Source organism: Strix uralensis, chromosome 5 (genome assembly GCF_047716275.1).
Source record: "Strix uralensis isolate ZFMK-TIS-50842 chromosome 5, bStrUra1, whole genome shotgun sequence".
NCBI classification, from domain to species: Eukaryota; Metazoa; Chordata; class Aves; order Strigiformes; family Strigidae; genus Strix; species Strix uralensis.
Window position 1 is genome coordinate 36476971 of NC_133976.1, and position 14283 is coordinate 36491253.

At 38.8% G+C, this 14283-nt stretch overlaps 1 protein-coding gene across 5 annotated transcripts in view; it reads left to right on the forward strand.

The window, feature by feature from the left end:
- Window positions 1–14283, forward strand: part of SLC16A7 (solute carrier family 16 member 7) — an 87777-nt gene that overhangs the window by 5426 nt on the left and 68068 nt on the right. The gene's annotated exons all lie outside the window — the stretch shown is intronic.

The following is a 14283-nucleotide window of genomic DNA, read 5'->3' on the forward strand; positions in this document are numbered from 1 at the left end:
TAGGAACTTTTAAGTCAGCTATTGACAAAACTGCAGAAAGCCCAAACATTGTAGAAGTTGTAATATTTCAGAATAGGTGGATTTGACTTTCATATGGTTACTATGAAAGGTAATGACAGCATCTGATTTTAATGGTCAAAGCATAAAACTCCATAAACTGCATTTGCCCAAAGGTGCAGGATTGTTTAAACAGTGTTTGCTTTCTCCCAGACTGAATACTTGTACCCCCCAAAAGAAGATTTTTTAGTTGTTTTGACAGCAAGCTTGGTAGTTATTTCGCTTTTATCTCTCAAGTTTTTCCAATAGAGGACTCGGCTGTAGGGGATGATCAAGGTGCTGTGGGAACATTCAGAAAGCATGTTGCACAGAAGAAAACTCAGAACACCTCCTGTATTTCATGGCTTTTCTTATCTTTATGTATTTTTAAAAGTTCTGGTCTTTTAGAATAGCTCATCTTCCCACACCTGCTAGCAGACGCCTGCTGCAGCTTCAGGCATGACCACTGTGTAGTGCCCTCCCATCATAGGGCCTCAGTGACAACAAACTGTTGGCAGCACTCCCAAGTTTGGCACTTAGGGACAGCACATATGACAAAGAGTTGTAATGGTGTTTGAAATGTGTTTGGCATCAAAGAACTTCAACCATTTGTTGTCACTATGGTGGTGGTAATGACAGTGGAATGATGTATGTTGCTTTTTGCATGTGTTCCGTGCAACAGAAATTAGTAAAATGAGTCACAAAACAACACTACATCATCCCAAAAGATAGAAATTATTTTTTTCTCATAGAAATAGATTAACTAAGATTTTAACATTCATGCTTGTCAGTCATCACTTAGACACTGTTGCAGTCTATGGTACAAGCAAAAAGGAGACAAAAAAAGATGAAAACTCAATTTGTCTCTTGTATTAGTTTCAAACTCATAGTGTCAACTTCAGACTTGTACTTCTCAGTGCTTGTTTTCTGAATTCATGAAATACTGAGAAAAAGTACATGGTTTACAGTACTAAAAACATGTGAAGAAACAAATAAAAAAGAAGTTACCATTTCTGTGCTGACAAAAATGTCAAAAGCATACACGCAAAGTGCATATTTGAATTTTTGTATACAATATCAGTTCCTACCATAATATATTTGACTAGTATTGCAGATAGAGAAACATGCTCACTTTCAGCATATGCTTTTGAAATCAATTGTATTAGAGTGGGGTTTTTAGCATTATAAATGAAGTGCTTTGTGACTATTTTTTTCAAATCTCTGGGATAATAATATAAATATTTGATGGTAAATGTTTGAATTTTTAAAGTGACATAGGACTGTGTTCAAACTACTAACTATAACAGCTTGGCTTCTGAGAGACATAGCTTCTTTTCTCTGCTGACCTTATTGAGAGATGGAAATTGGAAACCTTAAAATGTAGGACATCTCAACCGTTTGCCATGCCATTGAATTAAAATGCCATAGGAGTTGCGATTACTAAATTGAGCTCCTATAGTTTGCATTCTTAATATGGCCCTCAGGGCAGGTTCAAAAAAGAAAGAAAAAAAGAACAACTTAATGATGCAAATAAGCTACCCATGGGAATTTAAGTGCCTGATTTCTTAACAATTGGACTTTTACGTGTTAAATTCCATGACAATTCTGCCTTTGCTGAGTACACTTTCCACTGAACACATCTTTTCTAGAAGTTAACTGCTTTTTTGCCAGGGATGGGTTTGGGTCTGAAACTGGATACTGGACCCTGTGTTCTCAGCAATGTCTCCTGCTGATGTTAGAAATGGAAATTGGTGAGTTGTAAACTGCAAACTGGAACTGAAGACTGGTTTCAGAGGCAGAAAAAATGTGCCTAGGACAGAGACTCAAGCTGGCTGAAGAAGGCATGCATCTGGGAGCAGGTGGAGAGAACAGAATACACTGTGGAGGGAAATTGGCGCTGGAAGCTGAAGAAGGCAATGGGCCTATCATCCCATTACCGAACCCTTTTAAGACATACATCTTATTAATAATTTGTACATAGTGTTAAGCTAAAGGCTTCCTTTCTGCCCTGAGGAATTTATAAGATCTCTGCTCACACAGGGGTCCTAACTCGCTGTCTCCCCTTAGGCAGCCTCTTTCCCTTCTTCTCAACAACACTACAAAAGGTGAATCAGGGGACTCTCAATAGCCCATGTTTAGAAGCCACAACACAGAATTTTATCAAGAAGTGAAAAAAGCTTGTGTATTTTGAGGCCTCTGGCTTGTATGTTTAAGGTAAATGGGTAGAAAATAATATGCCATAATAGCCTATATTTACAAGCATGAAGTATGTATTTGTGAAGAATAAGAAAAAAGAAGATCCTGTTTTCTTGTTCTTGTGCAGATATGATTATGTTGGCTAGAGGCATAAGGTAGTTTTTCTTCTCATGTTTTCCTGATGTAGTTATCCAAAAAGAGATGTTTTGATGTAGTTATGCTAGATATGAGTGCTTTATTTCGATTTAGCTTATTTCCTCATTCATACATAACACTAGAGCATTATGAGAGCTGTGCATGGCCTGTCTCTGTTTTAACTATATTATAATAATGAAAGAGGTTTATAAGCAAAGCAAATGAATATAAGGGCCAAACTCACATGAGCTAGAGAAATCCAGGAAGGGCATTTAAAAGTGAGAGCTAAAAACACTGTGGTGTTTTCTCTCAGTCAAAGAATATGGGAGTGTTGCTTGACTGGCATTTCCTCTGTTGCTGTGACTCCAGGTCCAAACCTGATCTCCCTTCCTCTTGTGCAGTTTCATTGGGTTAAAAGGGTTTACTCATGGGTTACACCCAGTAATGGCTGAAGAGACTCTTTTGACTGCTTCTCAAGATTCAGTTAGTTAGTCTTTTGGATCACATGCTTTGACTTGCCTGATTGGTTTAAATGGAAATAATTTCTCACAATGATTACCAAAATGATTTCTCTGTTTCCAGACAAATGCTTTCATGTGTCCATCTTCTCTATCCTTCTCTTCCCCTCCTTCTTTCTATGAAATCATTTTCCTTCTCCCCATTTATTAGAATAAAAAAACACAAGGTAAAAGATCAAGTTACTCTTCTGCTCTGCTCATCTTACCAGCATACTGGGTTTTCCACACTAAAACTGGAAACTGTCAGAGACATGCTCACTTGCAGGACAGCTTTTATATGGAATAGATGATGCTCCTCCATAGTAACCAGTATTTATGTCTTTTTAATGATATTTTTTATCTTTAGAGTTACAAATGTTAACATTCTTTACCTTTCTGTTTTTTAATTCTGGCTTTCAGGTGTTATGATTAGGGCAAAGAAAAAATGTAGCCTTAGAAAAATGACAAATGGTGAAGATGAGAAGAGTAGAAGGGAAAGGGACATTGACCTGAGGAGATACTATTTTGAGGAATTTCACAGAGGCAAATACCTTCAAGCTAGCAGAAGTGGAATAATGTGTCAATGTGTCATTCCTCAGGGGTCAGTGTTGGGACCAGTGCTGTTTAACATCTTTGTTGGAGACACAGACAGTGGGATTGAGTGGACCCTCAGCAAGTTTGCCAACGACACCAAGCTGTGTGGTGTGGTCAACATGCTGGAGGGAAGGGATGCCATCCAGAGGGACCTTGACAGGCTTCAGAGGTGGGCCTGTGCAAACTTCATGAAGTTCCACAAGGCCAAGTGCAAGGTCCTGTACATGGATCAAGGTAATCCCAAGCACAAATACAGCCCTGCGGAGAAGGACCTGGGAGTGTTGGTGGATAGAAAACTGACTATGGGCCAGCAATGTGCTCTCACAGCCCAGAAAACCAACCGTCTCTCAGGCTGCATCAAGAGAAGTGTGGCCAGCAGGTTGAGGGAGGTGATTCTCCTCCCCTACTCCACTCTTGTGAGACCCCACCTGCAGTGCAGTGTCCAGCTCTGGGGCCCCCAACACAAGAAGGACATGGAACTGCTTCAGTGGGTCCAGAGGAGGCCACGAAGGTGATCAGGGGGCTGGAGCACCTCCCTTATGAGGATAGGCTGAGAGAGTTGGGGTTGTTTAGCTTTGAGAAGAGAAGACTCTGGAGAGACCTTATAGTGGCCTTTTGGTACTTAAAGGGGGCCTACAGGAAAGTTGGGGAGGGACTCTTTATCAGGGTGTGCAGTGATAGGATGAGGGGCAATGGTTTTAAACTGAGGGAGGGTAGCTTTAGATTAGATATAAGGAAGAAATTCTTTGCTGTGAGGGTGGTGAGGCACTGGAAAAGGTTGCCCAGAGAGGTGATAGATGTCCCATCCCTGGAAACATTCAAGGACAGGTTGGATGGGGCTTTGAGCAACCCGGTCTAGTGGAAGGTGTCCCTGCCTATGGCAGGGGGGTTGGCACTAGGTGATCTTTAAGGTCCTTTCCAATCCAAACCATTCTATGATTCTGTGATTCTGTGATTTTCAGTCAGAGTGGTTTTTAGTTGTCTTCAGAGTTTTTAATTTTTCTTTTTTATTTTTGAGAAAGGAGTAGTGAGAATGTTGACCTTTACTTTTATTATTTCTGTGTGCTAATTGTAGGCCATAGGAAGGTTTTTGTTGTTGATGAATAGTTGTGTTGTCTGATCACCAAACGGGTGTGCTGTTGTGTATACCAGTACATCCAAACAAGATGTTAATAAAGAAATGAATGTGAAATATGATATAAAAAAATTAACAATCAATTGAGCAATACAATTCTCAAACATTAATATTGCAACCTTGAAAATAAAAGGTGAGTGTTGAGTTTTATAGTCATTGTTTAGCCTGGTGTTTGAGAATATCTTGACGTCCAGAATTACCTTGCAAATAATGTAAAACACATTCAAAACCATTACACTTAACAAAGTAAAATGAAATAAAGGTTAGAAATATCATTTAGATTTACTTGAGTAATGATGGCCTGTGACCTCAGTAGGAGCCAAAATGGACTCTGCAGTATGGATTTGTTCAAGTGCTTTAGCAGTGGGTGTGCAAAAGAGAGACTGTTCCTCACTTACAGCTTCTACAGCACCAGAAAGCCCCATACCAGCCTGCAGTCCGCTAACACATTCCTGTGCATATTTGTTAAGTTGATGTGCACATGCACAGGCGACTCCCTCTCACATGTGCCATGAAACAGGAGCTCTGATATGTGAAATGGAATATGTCATGTGTACGTGGCTGTGTCCAGTAGCACCCAAATGCATACAGGAGTGTTGATCTAGCTGATGGTTTCCACCTCAGAATTATTTTTGTGATTAAAAAAATAATACTGGCTTCCACCCTTGTGCTTAATACTAAAGCTGATTGTTTTATGCAACCTGGAAAATACAGTCATACTGTGACCACAATGTAATAGGATACAAAAGCCTGTCTTTTCCACAACTGAAATAGGTTCTTCTTCTGAACGTGATAACATAGAAAGGTATTAATGAAACAAGATGTTCTTGCCTTACTAGGTAATCAACTTGCACTTCTGGATATACTTTAGAATTGCTGAAATATCATATACCTAAAATGATGACTTAAATCTTATTGTTCTCAATGCAAATGTATTTTAACTATGAGGCCATGAGATTTTTTTGCTGTAGCTATTTCCTGAAAAATTAGCAAAGCTATTGTAGTTGCCATGTTCAAACTTGCTTTTAATTTGCTATGCCTAAATTGCTAGTCTAATAGAATAGGATTCTTACAGAATACTGAATGATATGTTTTACAGAGGATCCAGAATCCGCTTTTAACCTTAATAAGGTAGTTACAGATTTTAATTCTTTTAAAATTTTTTTCCCCCCATTTACCAGTTCTATCCCAGTTGTATAAATACAACAGTTTTCATATGCAGCACAACAGTCTTGTGAAACCTAAATTATCCACTTAAATTAGTATCTTTAATTTCAGTGTTACTGGATCCTGGGTAAGTAGCTTGTTATCTCTTAATAACAGAAGCTTAAATCTTACTTTTAAATCAATCCTCTCTTCTAAGTAACACTCTTACAGGATGAAATCAGAAGTTATAACTATGCTGAACAGCCTATTTCATAAGTACTTTAAACAGCAGTTATAGTTGTTTTATAAGCAGAGAATCTTGCATTCTGGTGTAGTCTCAAGGAAGCATCTACTTGCTTCTCATTATGACAACTGAATATACCTAAGTGAGTAGATAGTCTTCTAGTAGAAATAATTGTATGTATATATACAAATACACAAGGTGATACAAAAATGGAAAGAAATATGCAACATGCAGCATACTAGGAGATGAAGTGGGGAAATGAAGAAAGCACTGGAAGAAGGAGCGCAGGTATGTAGGTTTGATGTTTCAGGAGGTTTTAGTTTGCAGTATGGTATTTACAGACTATACTGATCTGCCGTGAGTACCATATATACATGTGGATGTATTTTCCATATGATCCTTTTGTCTCTTTTGGAATACTTCTATGGCCAGGTTCATAGAAGGTGTAGGGGATACTGATGAATAAAAAGAGTGTTTCATACAAGGAGAAGAGTGTGAAAGAAAGCATGGGACTGAAGGAGGGGAACCTGCATGTTGGCAGTACAGGAGTGTGAGGAGATGTAGAATCTGGACCCAGTAAGGAATCAAAGGGATCGAATTCTTGAAGAAGACATTTCACTGCCATTGCTTTGACTTAGCACATGAACTGTCAGAACCAAATGGCTGATTCTTTAGTGAGCGTTTAATAGCAAGTTTAGCCCCCTAAAGAATGAAGGACTCCTGTAATCAAGGAATTTTTAACTTATCCAACCAAAGCAGAACAGGTTCTGTTTTCCAGTGCCAAGTGGCTAAGGTTGTTGGCTTCATAGCTATTCTCGCTGTTCTAAAGGGGAGTTTGAACTGTTTGGTCAATCCCTGCTGGGTTCATTAACTTTGTGTGTTTGTTTCTGTTACCCCATTGAGAAGGGATTGGTTTGTATTTGTGTTCCTAAAAGATTGGACGTGAATTATTTAACCAAACCCCACTGAGCATGGAACCTTTTGTAATTGGTTGAAGTCATGCTCCCAGGGTCATTTTCATCTGCTCCTCTGACCTTGCCAGAGGGAATCCCTGTTTATTTCTTCATTGGGTAGAACTGTTTATCTGGGCCCTACTGAGGATAGATATGGGCTGCCTACTTTCTGCTGCAAACGGGAACCACAAGAGACTATTGCTTGTAAAGAGAGAAGAGCTTATGTAAGACAGTTTTTGATTTTATTTTTTTTTCCCTTCAGAGAATTGGTAATTTCTTGTCTTGGAGGGTGTTGCAGTGATTCTTCAAGCAGTAGTAGGTAGGCTGGTGATAGCAGTGAGAAGATGCAAGGTCTTGAAGGTAGAGAAAGAAGGAAAAGTGCATCATATAAGCTGTCAGGCTGCTGGGCTTTAATTCTCAGGCAGTCCAGCAATGCACTGACTCATTTTCTGCCCTGCTTTTGAGGAAAGCCGTAGTAGCATGAACTACCTAAAAAACCTCTGTGCCTCAAAGTGGAGGAAATGCAGAGTATTGTTGGAACATTGTCTTTAATTTCAATCCTAAATTGCAGCAGCATAAGTATTAGAGCAAATTGAACAGTTCTGTTGGGGGCCATGGGCTGACTTTTGAGAGGTGGTTTGTGCTAGTGCTAGGGTTACCATCTGTAAAAACATCACACGTGCACAAAATAGCTGCTGTAGAGTTACAGTGAACCTGTACATTGATCTGAATCTTTTACCTGTGGTACCTAAAAGTGTTGTATTTATCTCAGATAGACACACTCAGGGTGGCTTAAAGAAGCTGATTAGTCCAGAGAGCAGAAAAGTGAGCTGTAAGGGAAAGGTGCTGGCTATTCAGACCAGCTGGGAGTTGCACAAAATTTATCTGTCTCCTGAGGAGCCTCAGTTGGCAGGACTTGTGTGGATTTCTGCCCATGAAAATAAACCTGCTTTACTCTGGTAGAAGCTACAGCCAAGAGTTGATCCCTCAGGGGTGAAAGCTTCTGCCAGCACAGCTGCCCCTCTAGGCGAAGTAGAAAGATATTATGCTACACCCTTTAATCACTATGGATTATATCTCCTTCTTGTCTTTAAATAAAATTACTTCATCAATTGCTGAATATTTATCATTGTGCTTATATGTTAAAGTAATATATATCCAGGTACAACTGTCATGTTCCTACTATAATGTACACCTGCATTTATTGCTTACTTGTTTTAAATACCTCCTTTAATCATTGTCCAAATCTGGCTGAAAAGCTGAGTGTACCTCCAACAAATAGAACATGTTTAGCAATTTATGTATCTATACATAAATCATAAACTTTTGAGCTGGAGACCATCTTGCATTTTCTTGCAGGCTGGAAACAAATGTTTTTTGCTTAACATAATAGTTATGCAACTACAGAGATTTGCTAAGTTAAAGCTAAGAATTACAGGCTTTCACAAGATGTATACCATTGAAAATTAAGATGCCAATAAAGGCAGTAGTACCACTCCATTCAAGCTCATTTTCCTTTTCACTTATATTTTTCAATGTCCTCATAGCATCCTCTCCCCTCTGAAGAACACCCTTTATTTTCTAATACTCAGTAAATCTCATGTACGCATTCAGTTCCACTTAATCAGGCGCACACGTATTATCTGATCTGACTAGAAAAAGATGTTTTTCTACTCAAAAAAATACTGTTGCCCACAAATCATTTATGAAAGACAAAGAAAGTGATTTGTTATAAGAATCTAAAGTGATCTGAGTAAAACAGAAAATTTGCAAGCATATATTAGTGACTTGAACATATTTTTATTTTCATAAGCTACTGCAGTGTTTTAAAAAAGTAAGAATAGTAGTAGCCAAGTTTATACTTCTTTATTTAAGGCATTAGGTGATATTCAAATAATCACAGTTTAACTCTGCCCTGATAGAGTAGCCTTAAAAAATAATTTTGAAGGTATTGCATTCTTCTATTTTGTGTATGATTATCTATATATTCATATAGATACATTTAAATAAAAGATAGTGAGGATGACTGAAAGGAAATCAAGGCACCAGGGGAAACATTAAATATCAGTCTTGTGGTGAGCAAGCCTTAAGTCAGTTATGCAATAGTTTTTCCTTACCTTGGACTTTGTACATTGGTATGTTTTTGAGTTACTAGAGCTGTTAGGACAAGGGGGATGAGACTGCCAGCCTTTGAGGTTGGGGGATTAGAGAGGAAGAGTGGAGGGAGGGCAGTGGAGCAGGCTGAAACAGCAGTCGTCATTGGGGAGGGCTGGCAGACTAAGGGACTGCTGGCGAAGCATGTGTCTTCTTTGGAGTGCACTGAGCGCTAAAGTACAGGTGGTGGAAGGATACTACTATTTCTAATTACCCCTGTGTGTTTGCTATTTGTGCGCAGTCAGTTTTTAACCAACCAACGTGTCTGGCTCATTCTGAAGGGTGGCGTAGGAGAGGAGAGAGTTACTGCCATTTTGGAGACAGGTGGAAAATCTCTGTGTTTCACATTGCCCAGGTACAGCAGGTCTGGTCCTGCTGTTGTCCATCATGGTTCCTTATGGTCTTCTCCATTCACTCCTTACTTCCTTGATGCTAACCACTGCAAAAGAGTGCTTACAGGAGAATCAGGCAAGAACCAGCCCAAAAGGCTGCGTGTCGGGCAATGTGATGTGCAACATACCTTCCAGATTTGCATTTTCTTCATACCTAACACACTCAGACTTGTGCACTGTCACACCCTATGGCATATCTTATTACTCAAGCTCTTGTGTTTCTGCAGTTATCTAAGCCAACAAAACTTCAGGCCTGAAAGTCTCAGAGAAGAGTTTTAAATTAATATTGCCTTTTTTTCTGCAAATGGATCTACTGTGGAATTCTTGAGCTTATTCAAAAAGTGTTGGCAGTATCTCTGGCAAAAACTGTTTTTCTGGTCAGTTGTGAGCAGTCCTCGATGCATATTCTATATATGCATCATCAGAGACAGCCCTAGCTATTTTGTTGCCTTGAGTAAAATATATTCTGCTGCCTCTACTCCAGCATTTGCAAGAAATAGTATTTAATACCACGCATTTTTATAGAATTTTAGAATGCCACATATTCAGCTATTATGAAATACAGTCTCACACAATTTCAGAAAAATATGAGACAAAGTATTTATGCATTATAAAAATTAATGTCTTATTAGCAATTTAATCAGTGCAGTCACAAATCGGCTCTAAAAATGCTGCCTCTCCAATTCTGCAGCTCTGGGCAACTGTCCAGTCTTTACATAAGGAAAGCTGCCCTCTCTGTTGTTTTGCAAGACACTGAACATTGTTTCAAGTTTTAATTGGATGGTTTATGCAGTGACTTAGTTGAGTAAATTGTGAATTAAAATTGCATATATGAAATTAATCACTGGTTTTTGTCTCACAAGACAGAGATTTGCTTTTGCTGTGTGAGACTTGACGTGAAGATTTACTTTCAAAAAGGATAGTACTAGTTGTCTATGGTTATGTACATAAAGCATGAGATAGATTATCTGCACCTTCCATAAATTTTCTTCTATGCATCCACAATAGCCACAAAAATGTTCTTAATGCAACATTCCCAAGTTGCACATTTTACAAACACAGCAACAAAATTTGGGCATTGTAGCACATGCTTTTCAGAGACTCATTACTCAGCCAAACAACGTATTTTTCTCAGCAGAAAAGATTGCAAAATCTCAGATTTCAACACTATACTGTTAAGCTGTGGATCTATTTCAAAGAAGATGGAAGCAACATTTTTAGAATCCAGAACACGTATTTTTCACTTTCTTAGTTGGTAAGAGTTAAATAAACAAACAGGAAAACCCTCCTCCTACCTACCCCAAAATACTTAAGATTTAAAAACATTGGACTGAAAGAAGGAACTGGGTTATTATTTTCAGTCCCCTGCGATACAAGAAACTGTATTATGAACAAATAGTGCTGGGTTCATCCAAATGCAGAGTTCAGTAGCATAGATATCTATAACTGAGCAACTTATCTAGATTCACTTTATATAATGGAGAGATATAGGCCCTTGCAGGCCACATATCATTTCATTATAGCTTAGATGTCTAAAACAGGTCAGTGAGAGATGTCCCAGAAGTTCATTTCCGCCCATTGACTATAAGTGGAACCTAGGTATACAGGGCACATGCAGATGTCAGCACTGTTGATGTCTAAACATGGTTGTGATGAATCCCTCCCTTAAATCAGAAAAGGTCACAAATTGTGTGTAAGCCAAAGAATATCTTGCAGAGCTTTATTACAAACTTAAATCTTCCCTAAAATGTGAAAAGCTGAAAGTATATACTAGTAGCAGAAACAGGAGCAGTGGAGATTGTCACTCAGTATCTGAGGTTTTACAGGGGATTAGACCAAAATGAAAAAATTCACACCAACAGAAAACAGTTTGTGATCAAACCTCCATTGTTAGAACAAACTGCTATATGGCTTTAAGTACTATTGCCACTGCTAACATAAAGCATTCTTTCAAGAAAACCAACACCCTTGGACTGTAACTGAAGGAAGAATTGTGCTGTAATATTAACAATCTCACTTGGCTCTGTACGAAAGAGATTAATTTTTTAAGTGTCTATTAATAAACAGATGTTGTACTGAAACAGATGTTAATGAATAGCAAACCTGAGCTGAAGTTCAGATCAGCATCCAGACTAAATGGCTATGGTAAACTTCAGTTTTAGCGGTCTAAGCTCATGATCCTGAAAGAAAACCTCGGCCTCTTTCTGGTGTCTGGCTCTTTTCCAAGAAGGAATGGTTAAATTTAGTAAGCATGTGCCTACGTGTGAGTGGGCACCAAGGTGCAGTAAAGCAACTACATCTAGGCACCTATCTCAGAGGAGCTTTCCAGTATTATCTTTAAAAAAACACTGCCATTATTATTCACAAAACACACTGCCAGATTAGTCTCATATGGTGAATTGAGTAATAGCCTTCTTGGTATCTATACGTTTTTATAGACAACGGCCCAAGACAGTATTAGCTTTTATTTTTGTCAAGTTCAAGCTGACAGTGAACTGCAGGCCAACTGCCTGCCACTGGTGTGCCAATTAGCTCTGTCACTCACAAGCACACTTTAGCATTAGCTCTGACCTACCTCATGCTCAATTCCCTGAATGTAGAAGATCAGTCTTGATGTAGGCACAGATTTAAACCCTTCTGTTTGATCTCTGAAGTGGATGGACAAAAGGCAGCTATGGTCCGTCACTGTGATGCCCAGCTGGTGTTGTGCCATGCTCGCTCGTGTTGACGATGCAGTCAGCGTCCCTAGAGGACAGCTGTGGCCTCACCTTCTAGGGACATTGCAGTGGTACCTGCTGTTAATCCCTCTTTCTGTGGCTGCTTTTTGTGGATGCAGAATTCTTGAGGCCAGAGGTGATTTTCTCTTCCCCTGCCCGGGGTGGGATGGGGATCCTGTGGAAGGAAGGGCCTGCCACCAAAGGGCACGGCAGGGGGGAGCGGCTTTGCTGACACAAGTGAGAAGCTGTACCTGGGACTAAACACCAGTTGTCAAAATCTAACAGAGGGTGTCCAGCATGAACAATACCTCACTTCCTATTTCTCTCCAATAATAGGAAACGCAGTATTGTTGTCACTGCAGGGTCTCCGTCAGAGTTCAGCAACCCATGTTTACTTCCTTTTTTATCTCCTTCTTATGTACTTGTGTCAGCAAACATGCTCCCTTCCTGCCGTTGTCCTCAGTGCTGAGGCAAATTCCCCTTGCAAATAGTCCTCCCCACAGTTTGGCATTAGAGGCTTACCTATCACTGCCGCATATTATCTTCAATATATTTCATCCTTCCCAAAGGAACCATTTCAGAGTCAAATTAAAGTTTTAGACAGTACAGAGATCAATTAAATGATAATATTTTTCATGATTAGGCTGGTCTTTTTCTGTAAGCAACTGTCACATTGGGTGTGCTTCCAGTAGTTCTAGAACTCATCTCACTTTTCATGGGAGATTTTCACAGGTCTTAGAAATACAGATCATCATTAGCATCATTCTTTTCAGATAAATTAAGAAATTCATTGGGAGAATTGCTTCTTTCCCTGTGAATATTCAAAGTGGTGGGCAGTGAAAGTAACAGCAGTTTGCTCATAAAATCTCTCCCATAGGCTGCCTGAAATTCCCGAAAAAAGCACTTCTAAGAGCTTTGAGGCTTTAATATCAGTTGCACAGTGAATATATAGGACAAGAAAAGATTTCATTTTTTTTTCACTTGAGTCGTCAGAACGTTTTTCTGTTTTATTTAGCCATGCAGTTTCGTCCCTTCCAGCATTTATTACATCAAGGCAAGTATGGTGTGTGAGACTGATGAAAAATAACAATTGTAAGAACACATACACCTTTTTGTTTGCTTCTTCACAGAATAGTTAAGGTCATTTTTGCAATTAAAAATTAAAGGGTTTTGATGTGAACTTGTAAAAGCATTTTGCTCAGAATTCTTGAGTGAAGTTATGATCTGGTCTAAGGTACAACTTGCCTTTTAGATATGCATTTATTTTATCATTAGTATTGCAGATAATTCAATTTTTTTCCTATAAAAAAATGGTGAGTTTTTGTAAAATTTAAGAAGTAATGGAAAATATTTTTTGGAGCTTTGAAGCAAATTCTGCATTATCTCCAGCAAAATACAGCTTTTTAAATAATGTAGTGGCTAGCATTGCTTATTAATACAAAGAAATTTTTAATTACTCCATAAAGCCTAATGTGGTATTTTACTATGCCTGTTAATGAAGCAGTCTAAAAAAGTCTAAGTTAATTGCATATTTACTGTTAATTGCTGGACAATTTTGTTCAAATGAGAAAAAAATTAGACTTTTGCAACACGGTAGCTGCATTGAGTGCCTCCAAGTTTGCTTTTAAGCTTCTGCTGATGATCTTTAGAGCATTTTTATTACATTTTTAATTTGCTGAACAAAATCATATTAATGCTGATCTTAGCTCACAATATGTTTTAAAGAGCAGGTTCACACCCAGCTTCTCAGTATGTGCTGAACTCCTGTAGCATTAGGCACAAACTATGTTCAGGTGTCCCCAGATATTATCACCTATTTTAAAGGCTATAGCTGTGCACTTTTGAATGTGCACAGAGGATGATAAGGAAAAATCCTGCATATCAGACAAAGAAACTGTGGAAGAAACCCTAAACAGACAATGTTCATAAATCAAGGGTGCCCTTCTGTGGGATTGTGTTCTGAATGTTGAATTTCACCTTAACCTCTTGCGCCTCAGTAATTTGAGATGCTTGTTGGTTTGGCAATTGGTCACACAAAACAAACCATCCAAACATCATGTGTGATAATCAGCCAATCAGGTCCC